This window comes from Gymnodraco acuticeps, unplaced genomic scaffold (genome assembly GCF_902827175.1).
Source record: "Gymnodraco acuticeps unplaced genomic scaffold, fGymAcu1.1, whole genome shotgun sequence".
NCBI lineage: Eukaryota > Metazoa > Chordata > Actinopteri > Perciformes > Bathydraconidae > Gymnodraco > Gymnodraco acuticeps.
Window position 1 is genome coordinate 2,273,388 of NW_022990590.1, and position 17,267 is coordinate 2,290,654.

The window sequence follows — 17,267 nt, forward strand, 5'->3', positions numbered from 1 at the left end:
GGTTTTTCAGTTGAATTATACTTAAAGTTCAGGGTAATCAACTGTTAAAAACATACTGTTCACATTTTTATTTTCTTCAATAAATGGATGTTTTCAAAGTAAATGGATAATCGTTTTTAATAATCGTGATATCAATTATTTACCCAAATAATCGAGATTATGATTTTTGCCATAATCGAGCAGCCCTACACCTGACCTCATCCAAGACTATTATGGCATGATTGAGCTAGCTGCATACAACCATATATAAAGCATAATCAAATATTGTATGTATGACAGATTTTCACCTAAAAGTATTTATTTCACGAGGGAATTAAATTCAAAAAAATCAATGGAGTAATCAGGAGCTGATTCAAGGTGTTAATATGTTTGCAACATGTAATCTCCCATTGATCTGCTCATTATTAACCCATCCATCCTGTCCTTTGAGTCATCTGCTTCCATATGTTTCCCCTCCATCTTTCTCTCCTCTCCTCTTCATGTGGATGGGCCTCTCTCCCAGTGGCAGCTTATGTGGATCAAATATTCCAGAGGTCAAGTGGCCTCACGGGCCGAGAGCTGTTCACAGGCCTCTTCAGGCAGGGAGAGGATCAGTGGGTATACACTTTGCTCCAAAAAAGGGAAGCGGTGTCACACGAGACCAGGATTTATGTTCCGCTGAATATTTTGGTGAGAACACAGAAGTAGGGTTCAGAAAGAGAAGTACACAGACAGCTATAATAAAAAACAGATAACAGATAGATAGCCAATCCATCAACTGTCGACTAATCCAGCTACCAAGCAAACTGACTAAACATTCAAATACAGAGTACTGACATGAGTCTGATAAAAACAGCTTCCCAATAAAATATAATAAATAAAACCAAGCAAACAAGAGCGCTGAGCAACCATGGAAACTCCCAGAAAACACCACTTCCTGGATAGTCCAATTACAGATACACAAAATCAAACAAAGAATGATGTACTTTGCTACCTGATAGGCTCTCTCGCTCTCTCTACCCTTTCACTTTGTGTGTTTAGAGAATGTGTGTATTTTTAGAGGTTGTGCTATTCTTAGTAACATCCAGCGGGGCAGTAATAATTCCTTTGATTAGGGCAACAGGTGAGGGCTGGTATAATCTCACCCCTGCCTGGCAGATTTAAATGTTATGAACAGTGGCAGCTCCACCATCATCACTCAACCAATGACAGCTCTACAGGGGGAACACACAGGGGGGCTGATTAAAAGGACAGCACTGTTACACAGCCAACCACACACACACACACACACTCCCTCAGGTATCACACGCTGGGCTTATGGCAGGGGAAGTGACATTATCCACGTTACCTAGAATAGCCATGTTTAAAAATAACACGCATTTTTACTTTTACACACGCATTCAGGCAAAAAGTGGTAACAAAACAAGAACGAGCCTGCTTGTAACACCTAGAATAGTGTCATTTAGAAATAAAGTTGCATACGGTTTATCTTCATGTGATATATTTAAAGGTCACCTATTGTGCAAAATCCACTTTTTCATCTCTTTTATACATAAATATGTTTCCCCTCTGCGTTAAGAGATTCTGAAATGTTCAGGAAAAAATATTTTCTCTCTTTGTGCTTTTGTGAAAAACCTGTCTGAAAATGTACGGTTTTTGGCTTGTGTAACCATTAGCCAATAACCAACCAAGGTAACACCCGCCCACCTTATCACCTGAATCTCCTCCTAGAGCACCATTGTGTTATTTTTAACCAAATCTCTCTCAGAGGGCCGTGGGGAGTGGCTCCTTATTTTCATCTAAAGTAACAGACAGAGAATCAGCACTTTTGAAACAGGGCTGAAACAGAGAGGTTTATGGGATGCTACAATGCATGACCTGTTGGGTATTTCGAGCCAAACACTTCAGAGACATGTTTTGTATATGTCAGAGACCTATACTATATTGATCAAAAAGAGTATAATAGGGGACCTTTAAGTAAATAACTGATAAATGGAAGGGTTACAGCTACCCCTTTTATAAGCCAGTCCAGAAGTGACTGGGTGGATCAAGAGCTAAAAGCATATGTCCGCGCCTCAGGGAATCGACCCAGCTCTCTACAGGACTCACTGTGGGCTGCTTTGCCGCCATGAACAGCACCTGTCAGGGTATTAAGAGGATAACTCTCATGTCAACCCTGATGTCATCTTAATCTTCTATATTGCTCTTTTCAGAGTCACTGTGGAGGGGACATCAAACACCAATCCTCCCACCACAGGAGCACTCTGAAAGACCAGGCTTTCTTTTATACCATGCAGGTATCCCGTAGGGCAGTGGGTTTCTGAGAGGGTCAGGTAGATACACCAGATTGGATAGTGCTGATTCTGTGGCCAGAGATATGAAGGGTGAGTTCCAAACATTGGGAGGTTGATTCTTACACCATATCTTCTTTAAAAGCATGATTATGTGATGGAAAACCAACATTATCACTGAATTTGACTAAAGATGAGAACATTTAGACCCCTCTGGTGTCATTATGTTTCATAAGAAGCAGCCACAATCAGCCAGTTATCATGACATAGCATAAAGACTGAAACAGCTAGATAGCTCACTCTCTGCAAAATGAAAAAATGTAACCTCCTGACCTATACCCTCAAAAACACACTAATTACCACAATATGTGTTGTTTAATCCTCAAACAAACACATATGTAAAAACAACATGCTCTGGTAGACGATGGGTTATATCATGTCTTGTCAATAATGTAAAATTGCCAAAAGCCTTCAGGAAGGTGTTCTCTCATGCAACTTTTAGCAAGAAATTAAGTTGCAAAATGTCAACTTACTTAAAATAAAAGATGTTTTACTGCGTGATATTCTGTGTCTGTCGCTATCTTGTGGTAATCAGCTTGGTTTTTTCAAACCTTTTCTTTACTTGGCATGACATTGGTTGAATACATAGACTATGCGCCCTATTTTGTAGAAATATTGCATAATGTAATTCTGCAGCTGGTCCCATTTTCTGCAGTGAACTGCTGACTTATTGAAAGCTCTTCAAATATAAAAAACGTTTAGTTATTTTTAATATTCAATTAATATGAACATTCATCAACATCGAAAGACTGAATCGTAAAGATACAAAAAGAAAACGAGAAACCAACCAAAAGACTAGCACCAGCTTGAAAGGATTGAATGAAACGATGCAACAAGCCTCAGTAAAATACTGAGAGAAAGGTATGTAAAAACAAAAGGAAAACTGTCCTGAAAGAAGCAGAGAATGATGGAGGAGAGCAATGCAGTAACACAGAGAGAGAGAGAGAGAACTGCACATACACCAAGACATATCAAATACACTTTGACTTTTCATTTATTTCTATTCTCTGTGATGCTGTCAGGAGGAGAACCCCTGAGGGCCAAAGAGAGGCAGCCAGAGAGAATTAAATCCAGGCAGAGAGAAAAAGTGAGAGGCAGTATTTCTACTCAGTGAGTCAGTGAAAACAGAGAAAATGTCACTCTTTTCGGTGGCAGAAAGATTGACAAAGGACAACATTAAGACCACGTACACTGGGAGAGCACTTCCTCCCGTCAAACAATGTGCTGGCTAATTGGCTTATTATATTACATTAGCATTGGTGGAGTCCGGGATCTAGCACTTTCCATGTTCTTTATTACCAACGGGAAGAAAACCACTTGACCTCAGCCACTGACAGCCATTATAGAGCTAAATGTGCGCTGGATGTCCTGGAACATGGTATGATGAACACTTCAGAGTTACTATAGCCCTTTTCAGACATGTAATGTGTAATATATATATATATTAATATTAATATTGCATTATGACTCTACTGAAATATGACAGTATCAAGAGAGTGGTGCAGGAACAAGTTCTAAACCTGGAGATGAGTTAGCATTTTAGCACTTATGGGCTCCCTTGTCTTAATCAATGTTTTTGGATTCCCTAGACAAGGTCAGGGGTTAAAACAAGCTCATGAGATTTTCACATTTTGTTCGACGACATAGAAGTCTTTAAAACAAAACAGTTGCTAAGAAGTAGCTAAATGAAACTAAACATCATCACGCCAAACAGGAGTCACTTTCAGCGTTGTTGTAGTGAGTCATGGGAGTGTCGTGAAGTTCCTTTACAGCATTACGTTTCACTTCTGCTAATTGCATTGCACATCAACTATCATACAAGTGGTGTTTATATGTAGGCATTATCTTGCCAAACAAAACGAGTCAGTATCAAAAACATGTGTTTACCACAGATCTTGTTTTCTGTATTATTCAAAATCCAATGGAAAAATCCCATTGCTTTCAATCAAGTAAAACATTGCAATGCTAACATCCCGGTTGGCCTACCCAAAAAACATCATCACTGTACCATGTTATTCATATGATGCTGTCATTTCACACTATGGAATCTGGTACATGACAGGGAGGGTGGGACTGACAGAGTCTAGTGGGGGTTTGCAAAATGGCGACAGAGACAGTCATATACTTTATATTTGAGCCAGAAAGATTTTCATTAAGAGCAAGCAATTGTTTGATACCATTTATGGTTGGCATTGTTTTTAGGAAATAGCCATTCAAATAGATTCTTTAAAAGCTTCTTTCTAGTGTGATTTTGTGTTGTTAGCGAGTCTGCCATTTTGGAGGCGGTTCTATAAATCCTACACACAAATGCTTCAAAGAAAATGAGGCATGTAAGCTTTTTATCTGTTGAATTTCTGACCAACAGCTGCTCAAAGAGACTTTGCTGCCCCCAGAATTCTGGGACAAAATCTACCAGGACGAGTGAAGTGTTGAATATTCATTGAAAAGATTCAATAAAGACTGATTTAAGACTTGACCTTTTGCCGTCTTGACTCTACAGAAACCTGGTCATATAAGATAACAGTGCTTTTACTTAATGAAGTGCATGTCTGAGAGGGGCTTTATTTCAAGGCATTATGAACAAATTATAATTGATTTTACTGCCAAAAAAACCAACAGTCATATAATTGTACTTCTCCTCAATGATTCCATCTTTGCCAACTTGTATAAATGATCCCCATCAGCAGGGGTTGCATACACAACATAATGAGTTGAGACCCAAGACTAGTACACTCAACCTCCTCTTTGTTGCCTGGCCACTTTACACCTTTCCTTCATATTTATTTTAGGCATTATTACCTGTTCTTTATCTCAGCTGCTTTGTACAAGACATGACTCACTTGCTAATGGTGTACGGAGACAATGAAGGCAGCTAGAGAGGATTTCACTGAGTAATTGCCTTCAGGATTAAGAAAGTGCAGCTCGGAAAAACTGTATATATAATATGTGATATATACAGTAAATATAATGTCCTGTTCTATCTCTTGTGGTATAACTGTCAAATGTGTCATTTTCCATAAGAAATGTCTTCCAGCACTCGCCAAATAAGATTTACAACAATCCTCTTATGATGTGCTTTGATTGGGACACTTTTATAAACTTTACATTACTTCCACAGTTTGTTATGATAGCCCTCTAATGGATTCATGTGCTAAGCCCTGACGTTTGTTTAAATGACATGCGAGAAGTGTCTCATGAAAAATGTCTGCAGGCGCTTGACAAATATCTGGCGCTGGTCGGAAATCCCTGAGAGGGAACTGTTTTTCTTTTATACTCTGTGTTTATACTCTGCTTCAAAATTGTTTGTTTTGTCTCCGAAAAATTATCAACAATAAATGCTATTAAAAGCCACTTAAAGGTGGGGTATGTAATTTATTTCAGAAACACTTTTTGTTATATTCCATGGAATGCTCTCAACATCCCGATGGCAATGAATATATTAAATGCTTTTGACATCTGTGGAAGCCGTGGCGCTGTAAAAAGCACGACCAATCATCTGAGCCGGCCCGGCTAAAATAACTGGATGGCCTACCTGCCTGTCAGCCTTCCATCTGGGCACAAACTTACCTCGTGCCCTCATTGGTCATGTGCGCGTTCCTGTGTGTTGGAGGAGGGGCTCTGGAAGGAAGTCTGAAGGAAGGGGCAGATTTTTTTCGGCTGTGTACTTTCAAATTCTAGCGCACTCGAGCTGGTTTCTCCATTCTTACCTACCCTACCTTTAAGTCTTTCAAAACACAAGACAAATAAAGACGTAAATTAGGCCCATATTAAAAACGTTATAGTGTTCCACTCTGGCATAGTAGCATAAGCATTCTCTCATAGATTATGCAAGTCAATAACAAAATATATTCAATTGGCCCGTGCTCTGTACTCTGAATTTCAACTAAACTGAGCAGGATAAGGGATAAGATCAGCTGCTAAATGTTACATCATCGTGTTGGCATGTTATCTGGTTAAATATGGTCTTATTGCACATACAACACACACGCATCATCTTTCTCTGGAATAGATAAGCGCAGCGCTGTAAGAAAACAAGATAAGTCAAATTCCTGTTGTTTATCTAGTCATCTGATCTGGTCAGTGAGTCATGTGTTAGAGGCACAGCAGCATGCTTTAGGCTAACACTAGCCTAATGTATTATGCTATGATTTGTTCTCATGCTGCTCTATCTTAATGTGAATAAGCTGAACCCATTTTAACAAATACAAGTGGCAGTTGCTATATTTTCGATTTTGACACATTTGTAGCTTATTGGTTTTATAAGTATGGCTTAAAACAGCATTGATTTTCCGATTATTTTAACTCTTTTTGTAGCCAAACCTACCACCTGCTATATATATTTATAATAGGTTTAAAATGTGTTCTCTTTAGGTCATACAGTCAAATAACTCAATAATTAGAAGACACAAAAAGTAATGAATAGTTAAGTGTCTCTGAAGGTTTCTTAGTTTCTCTAAATAAATACTTCCAGTGTAATAAATATACTAAATATTTTTGCTGACTTCAATGATCTTCAGTGTATCGCGTAGCCCTTATTCCATCCATTACTGGGCTGACTGGGTAATAATAGCTATCCAGGAGAGGATGTTACAAAATCAAGTTTTGCATTCTGGAGCAGAGGTCGACAGTTTAATTGGAAGTGCAAATTGCGTTCACTTGTATCCCCACAGTGGATTGAGCCATGGGTAAAGCGAGTGTGCACACTGCGAGCGTGTGTGCATTTAAAAAAGGAGAAGGAGAAGAATCCAAGAGTGTAGGGGTGGCTGAAAGCTCTCTGCGATGTACTTTGAGAGCCACACGTGCAACAGAGCAACAATTAGTACCACTGAAGTGTTGCTTTTACTCTTCCAAGAGTCTTTCACACAAACCAGGAATCTCTCCTGCTGCCTGCTACTGAATCACCCCAACTAATGCTGCCAATTCTTTGTTAGAAAACTGTAAATATTGACTTGGTGATGGCGGATACCATCTGTTGGTGTGAAAGTAAGCGGCTCCCTCTCGTTCTGTCTGCTTTGCTTTTTGCTCTCCATCTCTCTGCTGGCTCAGAGTCTGCAGAGAATATCCCGTCATTATAGTTCCCCTACAGCCACACTTACCCTTGCTGTGAAGACACTCTCATCTCTGATCTCTCTCTTTCTTTAAGCAGCAAACAGTCAAATTAATATTACATCATCTGGAGCGGTTAGGGTTGAGGTCAGGTTAGGATCAGCTGTGTTTGATTTGAAGCCGATAATGAGAGGGTTTAAGATGATTAAGGGTTTCAAGTAGAATGCATAACAATTAATGTATTTTTTGACTACAAAACATTAAGTTACTCCTAGATCAGACCCACTGGAGTTATCTAGGCGTAGGGAGACATTTTGAAGTTTGGAATATTCTTCTTTGGATTGTTCCAAAACCCAAATCAAAAATGGTACAATGTTTCAAAACGTTCCCTTCTTCCTCTGACTTTTTATATTTTAAAACAAGCTGTTCCGCACATTTAAATGAACATGAAAGTGCTCTGGTTTTTCCATTTTCGAAGGTTCAATATTCTCTAACATTGTAATACATGTAAAGACGCAGTTCCTTTGAAAGGGACACCTCCTCTGCCTGGATGCTGCCTCGAGTGACTGTCACTTCTATATTTTCAATGAATGTCAAGGTCTGAAACTGCCGCTGAGGTTAGGACAGTGTTTCAGGGCGCTGGATCCATGCAAACAGTCGCAACAGGGAATAATGTCGGTATGTTGACTCTGTTGCTGTTACTGGCAGGGTTCATGCATGACTGCTGCTGCCACTAATAGCACATGTTTTCATCGATTGAAAATCTGATTAAGGTGATTCATTTGTGGTACCATTGAATCTATAACTGGATGAGCCTGCTGTTCTTAAGTATTTATGCATGTCGGGATAAACGGAACCGTGACCAAAAGGCTCAGAAACATGAACCGTGTCTGTTGCGAGCCATGTTATCCCTCATTGACTACGAAGAGGGGAACTCTGTTTCCGTTGGTCATATATTTGCTAACATGCAGCCACCTTAGGACCACATGGAAAACAACACTGCCTCTTGTACTTGGTCCTGGGCCTAGAACCACTACAAAACTGTGCCAAGTTATATAATGTTTTACAAATCCCAAAGGGAGAAGAGCTGATGATCAAAGGCTCGTCATGACCAATGACCTATTAATGTGGAAAGGCATATACAAATATCTGATATTTACAAACAGATGTGAGCTACGTGTCCTGTGGCATGTGGGAATTAAGAGAAGGCAGTGAAAGACAAAAATAAGCACAAATAAATAAAATTACGGAGAGAAGAGAAAGACGTTGTACTAAAAATATATTAGGGGAATAACTTGTGATATTGACTACAATGAATTGAACTGATGATAGGCATAAATACTACTGGATTTTTCTTAAAGAGCTGTTGAGTTATCTATGTGGCCATGTATCTATGGAAGTAGCAAGGAAATAACCGTGCTCTTCAGCAGGATAATCTCAGTTGAATACTGTATTTACGACAATGTGTGAAATCTGTCTCTACACAGTGCTTTGTTTTATATATAGGTTTATTTATATATATATATATATATATATATTAGGGATGCACGATATTGGTTTTTTGAAACCGATACCGATACCGATAACTTCCTGCTTCTCAAGACCGATACCGATAATAAAAAAATGTTTACGCCACTAATTATTTTAACGCATTTAACGCATGTGTATTTTTTTTCCTCGGCCGCCCCGTAGTTTCAGAGCGCATCGAGTTTAAAATACCATCTACAAGCTGATGCTGACAGCCCCGCTCCTGCCGCCCGCTTGTGGCAGACCACACTTCCACGCTCACCGGCAGGCACCGACTGGCCATCTGGAGGACTGGGAGGGTGTGTGTATGTGTGGCCCGAGCGAGCGAGAGAGAGACCTTACGTGCATTGTTGTTGTTAGCATCTGGTGCTAGCTAGCTGCGCTAACGGATATACGGAGCTGTTTAAATGAAAACAGAGGAGCGACATTTCGCCACAACTGCGCCGAGCACTTGACTTTATGCAGGAAGCCAGACAGTGGGACATTGTACGAAAAGTCAGCACACTCAGCAGCACGGATAGTGCGCAACATGATTGCAGCGTCCAGGCAGCTCCGGTTCGAGCATATGCCTTGAGTTGCACATAGCTCCAACGCCCATACCACCGACGACATGTTTGTTTACTGTCCTGGCTTCACGAGTTAGGGAGCGCTGGATTTGTGAAGAACTCCCCTCTTCCTAAACCACTAATACCACAGTACTGGCAAAACGGGAGGAGCAGAGTGAAAAACAAGCGCCGCTCATCCCAATCCACCCACACCGCAGTATTTTTTTCTTTTTTTTTACCCAAAAAATATATTGTATATTATCGGGGCTATTAATACTGGTATCGAGTTTATCGGGATGACGTCATAATTCCTAATATCGGACCGATAATTATCGTGCATCCCTAATATATATATATATTTGCAAAGGCTTAAATCCCAATGTTCCTTCCAGAGGGAGTTTCTCTCCAACATACACACACAACCTGAAACGTTTCAATTCGACTCCTTTGTTTGCTTCTGTAACACAGTGACGACGCTATGTATTACCCACTCTTCTATTGGCTAGTTCTCCAACACATTGTATGTGATAGGCTAAGGGGCGGGTCATCTCCAAGTGGTTGACCAAGCACAGCAGAGCCAGCCAGCTAACCAATCAGAGCAGACTGGGCTCTGGTTTCAGACAGAGGGGGAAAAGAGGTGCTGCACCACAGGCAGTATGAGAAAAATAAAGAGCTGTTTGAACATTAAGGCATCTAAAGATGACACAGTAAAGGCACAATACTAGATACTACATAATAGGGCCCTTATAAAGCTTCTTAAGTGCTTTATTTTTGCCATCGATGTTCTCCCTGATATAGAAATAGTGTCATGTTACTGTTTAAAAATGGAAAGTTGGTCACTTGTTGGATTCAAGCCATCTTCTGTTTTTTAGAACAATATCTTCCCTACAACAGTATTTTTAAAGAATGTTCTATTCATCGTTGTATGTCATATATTAAAGTACTTACGGCATACTTGCAATGAAGCAAATAGAATTTGGGATAATGAGAGAGTAAACTTCTCTCTTCCTATAAAAGTGAAGCTTAAAGCATTTGAAAATGAATTGGACCCAGCCAACAGACAGCTACACATGTGCTACACATTACATTATTAATACACATCATTTTATCGAGAGCAATCACCTCTCAGTCCCATTACAGTTTGTAGCTTGGCATTAGGCAGCAGCAGCCGCCATGCTTATGCAGGCCTGCTTATCAATGAGTGATGTCTGGCTGTGGATCGGAGAACGCTGCACATCAGTCTTGTGTGAAAGATACGGTGAACAATTGCTCCTCTTGCTTTCATCATTCAGTACGAATCCAATAAAGTGTCAGTCGTTTCCAGCTCTCGATGCAACTTGTTTGCAGTGTTGAACACTTTGAAGGAAAAGGCAACCTATATTCACTGATGAGACCTCAGCGACGAGAGGCAAAATAAGAGCTGGAGAGCTAAAAATATAAGATGGAAGGGAAATCCTAGATATGTGTTGTTTTTTGGTTTCCCCTTGTTATTTTGTGTATCCAGAAACACATCAGATTACACCCTGAGATATCATTACATAATGTATCAGGTAGAGCTACAGGCAGACGGAAGCCATATGTTTTGTACAGCATACAATATATTACCTTAAAGTAATTAATATGCAATCATGAACCGGATGCAGCGGAATAAAAAACTCATATCGAAGAGGTATCCTGTTCTATACTTAATTCTGGGAACATATTTTTTTATCAAATCGCTACCAGATGGTAGCCAGCGGTGCTATGAGACAGTAACTGGGATTGAATAAAAGTAACCCATAACAAATGTAAAAGTGTTGTTATTTGCTGGAGTGACAGGCAGTTAACCCCAACAACTCACCAGTTCAGCATCAATAACGCTCAGTGGGAGAAGCTCATGTCTTGGCCTACAGAGACAAAAAAGGACATACAGTAAGAAGGGGAGAACATTTCATGAATCACAGAGGCTTGAATCTGGACTTATTTGGCTGGAGGTCTGAACCTCTGCTGTACAGTAGGAACCACACAGAGAGGCGAGCACATACCACATCCCGCTGCTCCCCTGCCAAGGAAAACATCAAGTAAATCACAATATCGACTAACAGCTTAACAACAGCCCTAGATTTCAGACTTTAACAATAGGACAGACATGGGCAGGGCTGTGGTTCAACATGTTTTTGACATACTTCGCAACACTAGGCCTGTCAATCCGTGTCTGTCTGGACGTCTACATTAATATATCTCTCTGTGAGGCCTTCAGACATCCACAAGTGACTGTCGAGCTTTGTACATGTAAAGAATAATCTGCTCTGTGATCCCTGATAACCTCCTCTAAACAAAGGGATAGATTTATTATGCCATTAAAACCATTTTTTTAAAAAAGTATTTTAATTTTTTTTTTTTTTTTTTAAATTCCATAACGGAGCAAACGCCACGAAACCCAATCCCCCGAGAAAAATAAAAGTATGCTTACTAGAACTGCATGATATATTTTTTTCCGATTATGGCTGCACAATTTGGGGAACTAATCTAATTGCGATTCTTTTTGACGGATATTGCGATTCGATTTGCGATATTTGTTTTTAAGCGACCCAACGGAAGTTTATTGTAGAATGCGGCCATATCTCCGGCTAGGAAGGTCGTATCAACGTGCTCCCGTCTCTAGCACCCCCGCAGCCCGAGCTACGAGTGAAAGAACTAAACTTACATGAAACTTCCGTTGGGTTGCTTTAAAGTCAAGCTTCAGTTTAAGATTCACCCTGTAATAGATGTAAAACATGTGTTGGAGCATCACTAACCTGACTCAGATGGTTTGATTCACCAAACCATCTAAGAAAGCTCCATTGGAAGACATTTGGAAAAGTATTTCAAAAATACTTGGCAGGTGATTGGATCAATCTGTCTATCACCTACTATCATGGGCCACGTCTGATTGGTTAACAATGACTGGCACATGTGGAGCACAGCACTTCTGATTGGTGTGGATGACTGACACACACGGGGAAAAAAAGCAGGTTTTGCGATTTAATAATTGCATAATTTAAAATCGCGATTTTGATTTAAAATTGATTAATCGTTCAGCCCTACTTACGATATTGGAGGAATTGTTAATGTTCCTATTATTATTCTCAATACCAATAAAATATATATATTTATATATGATCATGGTCTATTTTTTTTTAAGAGGATCCAAACAAACAAATATCTTCAGTGAAGTCTGTAGAATACTTTTTGTAGGCTTGGATATTTCTACAGCTCTACAATACTGCATCAATATGGTAATTTATCACATAGTTAGCCAAACAATGATTGTGCTTCCTTTGAATATTGCACCAGTTCATTTTGCAATTCTGAAAAAAAAAAATGTCTATTCATGGTGGAGGCCTACCATGCTACCAAACTGGAGACACTCGAGCTAATCAAGAACAAATCCTCCTAATTATAAGAATTAAAAAGTGCTAAATGTTTTTTAAATAAGGAAACGAGCAAGAGAGCAAACTAGCCCTCAGAACAAAATCAAGCAGTTGAGGTGTACAGTAAAATTGCAGGTAAGGGGATGGATTGCAGACATACCCTCTCTAGAATAAACCTACAACTTTTTATAGTTTAATCCGAAGCTGGCTAATGCTCAACTGTGTAATAAACACAAATAAAAACCTTAAACTCTAAGAGACACAAAGATCGAAAAGATAAGATTCGTCAATGCTATATCTATAGTCACATTTTTAAACCCTAAATCTGTAATAAATGCTAGGCTTGCATGTGTGTGCCAAACAGGATGTTGTTGTACCTTCCTCCTTCTCCATAACAGTGTCATTTAATCCAAACGTGACTCAAAGAAAAAAAAAAGATATGTCTTGCCAAATACACAGAGACGTTGGACAAGATACAGCAATTTTCTTTCAATTTATCCAATTCTGAACAGTAAATTCAATCTCATCCTCACTGCCCGCATTACACAGAGTACACGTACATGCTATTCACTTGAGGCCTGACAAGAACAGGTTATTTCATTAGGCTAAGAGCAAAATGGCAAACAAGCCCACAGAGTATGCAACTGACATATTGGGACCGGCAAGATTGAGGGTAATATTTAGCTTCCTCACACAGGTATATATATATATATATATATATATATATATAAAAAAAGCCATGACAACTCTCAAAAGCGTGCCAGTCATACTGTAGCTTGCAAAATCTAGCAGTTATTTATTTCCCTTAAAATCATCTAAACTAATAGCTTGATAATCATGATTATAGTATGCCATTTTTGACGAGTAGCAGGGATTATAATTAAGGCCCTTATAATTGTAGCCCTCTTATTACCAAATAAACATACAGAAGGATAGCACTGACTGTTCTGCAGCCCGTTATTATTCCATCAAAGGCACTGAACACTGAGAGCACCGAAGATACAGCATTTACAATGTCATCTGCCCTGAAAAAAGAAAACAATAAAAACACCTGTGTACACCTCAGTTAGCCTTTAAGCTTCTTAAGCCAGCGCTATTCATCAAAATGCTTCAGGGTCCGGGTTTAAACCACAGGTGAGGTAAGGGATTGTTACTGTATGTGGGAGGGCACTGTTTGCCTCGGTAATCACCAGTGAAGCATTTAAACAGCAATGTCAATAAGTCAGAGCAGAATTGGTTTTTCCTTTGCATAATAGTTGTGATCTTTCACGGGCAGCAGAGGACACACTTTGGAGGCAGGGGTGTGGGACAAGATTCTGTATTTTTACATGTATAAACAATAACACACTGCCGGTCCCTGACAAAAAGCCTGTTGAGATTAGATATGGTGGCCAAACAACATTAAGATAAACTGGAAAACACCTGTGCTGCTTTTACAGGAAGGAAATAGGGTTCCTTTGCAAATACGTCTCTCAATGTATTTGGGAACAGGTGGAACAAGCGTGTTAAGGCAACACAAGTTGATCAATTCCTTTTGAAAGCTGCCAAGACAAACAAAACCTGTAACATAATCATACACCATGGGCTATTTGCTCTGCAAATAAGCTAACCGAGTTACTCATAGTTTATTCCTGAACAAATAATACCTTCTGGGTGTGTGTGATAAAACAGGTTTTGAAAATAGAAACCTGTCATCTACGTTCCAAAGAATTCTTCACCAATGAAAAGAAAATGGATGTGAAGTTTCAAAGAAATAACATTGGTGTAATCAGCAAAATCTAACATATTTTTCACTCATTTACTTTAGGCAAATAGACTGCATTCACTGAAAACTGTTTTTTTTGGTAGACTTAACACCAACAAAAAAAATATTGTTATAACTTCTTGGCTGAAGATTGATGATTGAAGAAAGGCTCAAATAGACACAAAATAGAGGTTTCTGTAAGAACTAGGACTTTCTGGTTCTGACAGTGAAGCATTGACACCTTGCTGTCTGGGATGTACAGTATGGCAGCTGCAGCTCACAGATTCACTTGGCTGCCTACACGACTGGGAATAGCAGTCTTTGAATGTACCACTTAAACAGATTTAATTAACATTTTATCGAGATTATTTGACAGGTAATAATATGCTAATACTACAGTGCAGCACGCCAAAGTGTACAAACACTTATAAAGACATAAAAGCCAGGCTGTGTCAGTTAGACCGTTGACTTTTATGGCCCCTGTGCAGTGTGCCTGTTATCGGCCGGTTGTTTCTGATGTGTCCCGCTAGAGCTAGCTGCACTGGCTAGCCTCCCAGCCGTCGGAAACATCAATAACCCTGCCGTCACAAAGTTACCAAGCCGCGCCGGCTCTCTGCTGTATCGTATTTATCTGCAAGAGAAACCACAGTGCCGGGCAAAGCAACAGTAAATTCGATATCAAATTGCTAAAAGGTCCATTTAATGCGTCTGGCTAGCTAGCTAACGAAAAAAGCTACTGTCTCCAGCTGTGTGTGTGACAGAGACAGCGAGCATGGAGAGGATGTCTGAATGATGAGAGCAGGACTTGCAGCGAGCCTATGAAAGCTAGCGTGATGGAGTTCAAATGAAAAAAAGGTCCTGCATCCGTCAAGCACCTAAACAGTATGGCCAGTGTATAACAGTACGGTTACTCTATATATTTCGTTATGAGAGACAACTGACTGTTTGTTTCTTACGTGATTCGGTGTTGGGGACGGGTTTAATCCGACGGTGGAAAGAAAAGATGATTTGCAGTCCGGGTCGGGATGTTCTGTGTGTGTGGCTGCCTGTCTGTGTCTTCCAGCTGCTGCTCTATCCCGTCTCCCTTCGCCTGTCAGCTCTGTCCGTGCCGCCGGAGTGTCCCGGTGTTCTTGTACCACTCGCCCTCCAGTGGAGAATGAACGGCCCTGGTGCGGTTTGATTAGGAACCCCTTTTCAACTGCTGCAGCACGCCCCCCGCCAAACGTGTCAGCGCGTTAATGTGTGTGCGAATGTGCGCAAACGAGTGAGCTCTGGTTGACAGAGTGAGTCATCCAGCAGAACAAGTCCCTGCCAGCTCCTCCCTGCTTTTGCTATTCTAACAGCTGACAACTGTAGCCGCCATGCGCTGATAAAAAGACAAACACTGCTTCCCCCTCCTCCCTTTGTAGAGTCATAATGCTCCTCTGTTTCTCACACAGAGGCTAGCCGCTACTCTGTGTCTGACTCTGAGGCACAGTACTGAGTTCATTGCACATTATTCTATTTCTATCCATGGCATCACGTCGTGTAATATCATACAGTCTATGTGTAATATCAGACTTATTGTAGTGATGTTCCAGAAGGGCTTTCAATGACATATAGCTATTCAGCCTCGAGTTAGGCTCTAAGGTTGAAGTTGTTTTTTTTAAACAAATATTCTGTGACCTATTTGCCCCATTCTTATTTAAATATAACTTTTGCTTTGCTGTCAGGATGGACAGAGTAAATATTAAAAACTGCAGATTGGATGTGAATAAAGTGGCATATTTGAAACTCAACACTCCTAATTAGTTAATAAGCAGTTGTTATGCCAACCCAAAATAACCCTGATGACCTCGGTTAATTTTTCTGACAAATAAACTACCTCTGGAGCCATAAAAGAAATTATACAACCGTTTTCTTAGGCTAAATGGAAACCCCAATGACTAATAGATGTTAATTATACTCCTGCTTGATTAATGCATTGTTTCCCAATCCCTGCGCCACAGAATACACAAGTAGACTTAACCTGCTGAAACATTCGAAAGAAAATCCCTCAAATAATGTGCAAGCTCTTTCCTCTTTTGTCCTCATTAAGACTAAATTGTCTAGTAACAATTGGGACAATAGTCATAGAAAGAAAGAACACTGCTTTTCCTCATCCATCTACAATATAGGGTTTTCTGACATGGTTTAATGATAATGCTGTAATAACAATCAACATTTGACCCAGAATAGATTAGGTAAGGTTTAATGTTAGCATTACTTCTGGGTTATGTCTCGGGTTTAGGATTAGGACAGGATTAGGTTTACATTCGAATATTTAGGGCAAAGTGGAGAAGGAATGAAATTAATGAAAGTAGTCAGTGAAGATCCTTTCAGGAAGTACTACATCAAATCTGATAATATGTCTTTGTGCATGTACATGTCTGTCTGTGTGTGTATGTGTTTGCTTAATGTACCTTTCAGGCAGCACCCTGTGGTCCTCTCCTCTTCTGCTGTCCTGGTGTACCTCATTAAAGCACAGCTCCTCCTCCTCCTCTTCCCTGCAGCAGATGGACAGACGCGGGGTGATAATATTCCTTGGAGTTTGTTTATATAACCAGGAGAATCTTATTAAAAAGTCGCTCTCCTTCCGCCTTGAACTCCGGGTTAATTAGCTCACTTCCTAGTTGCGGTTATGCACGGAGGTCTCTGAGTGGTC

The 17,267-nt window shown here is 40.0% G+C and overlaps 1 protein-coding gene across 3 annotated transcripts in view; it reads right to left on the reverse strand.

Annotated features, from left to right (window-relative positions):
- LOC117554205 (1-phosphatidylinositol 4,5-bisphosphate phosphodiesterase beta-4-like) overlaps positions 1-15,844 on the reverse strand; it is an 87,164-nt gene extending 71,320 nt beyond the window's left edge. Inside the window, exons 1-2 of one of the 3 annotated variants that reach the window (XM_034228508.1) lie at positions 15,541-15,844; positions 11,289-11,334 (exon numbers count right to left, since the gene is read on the reverse strand). The gene's annotated coding sequence lies outside the window, so the exon portion shown is untranslated. The remainder of the gene's footprint in view (positions 1-11,288; positions 11,335-15,540) is intronic. The other 2 variants (XM_034228506.1, XM_034228507.1) reach the window with 2 other exon arrangements.
- Positions 15,845-17,267: the final 1,423 nt, after the last annotated feature.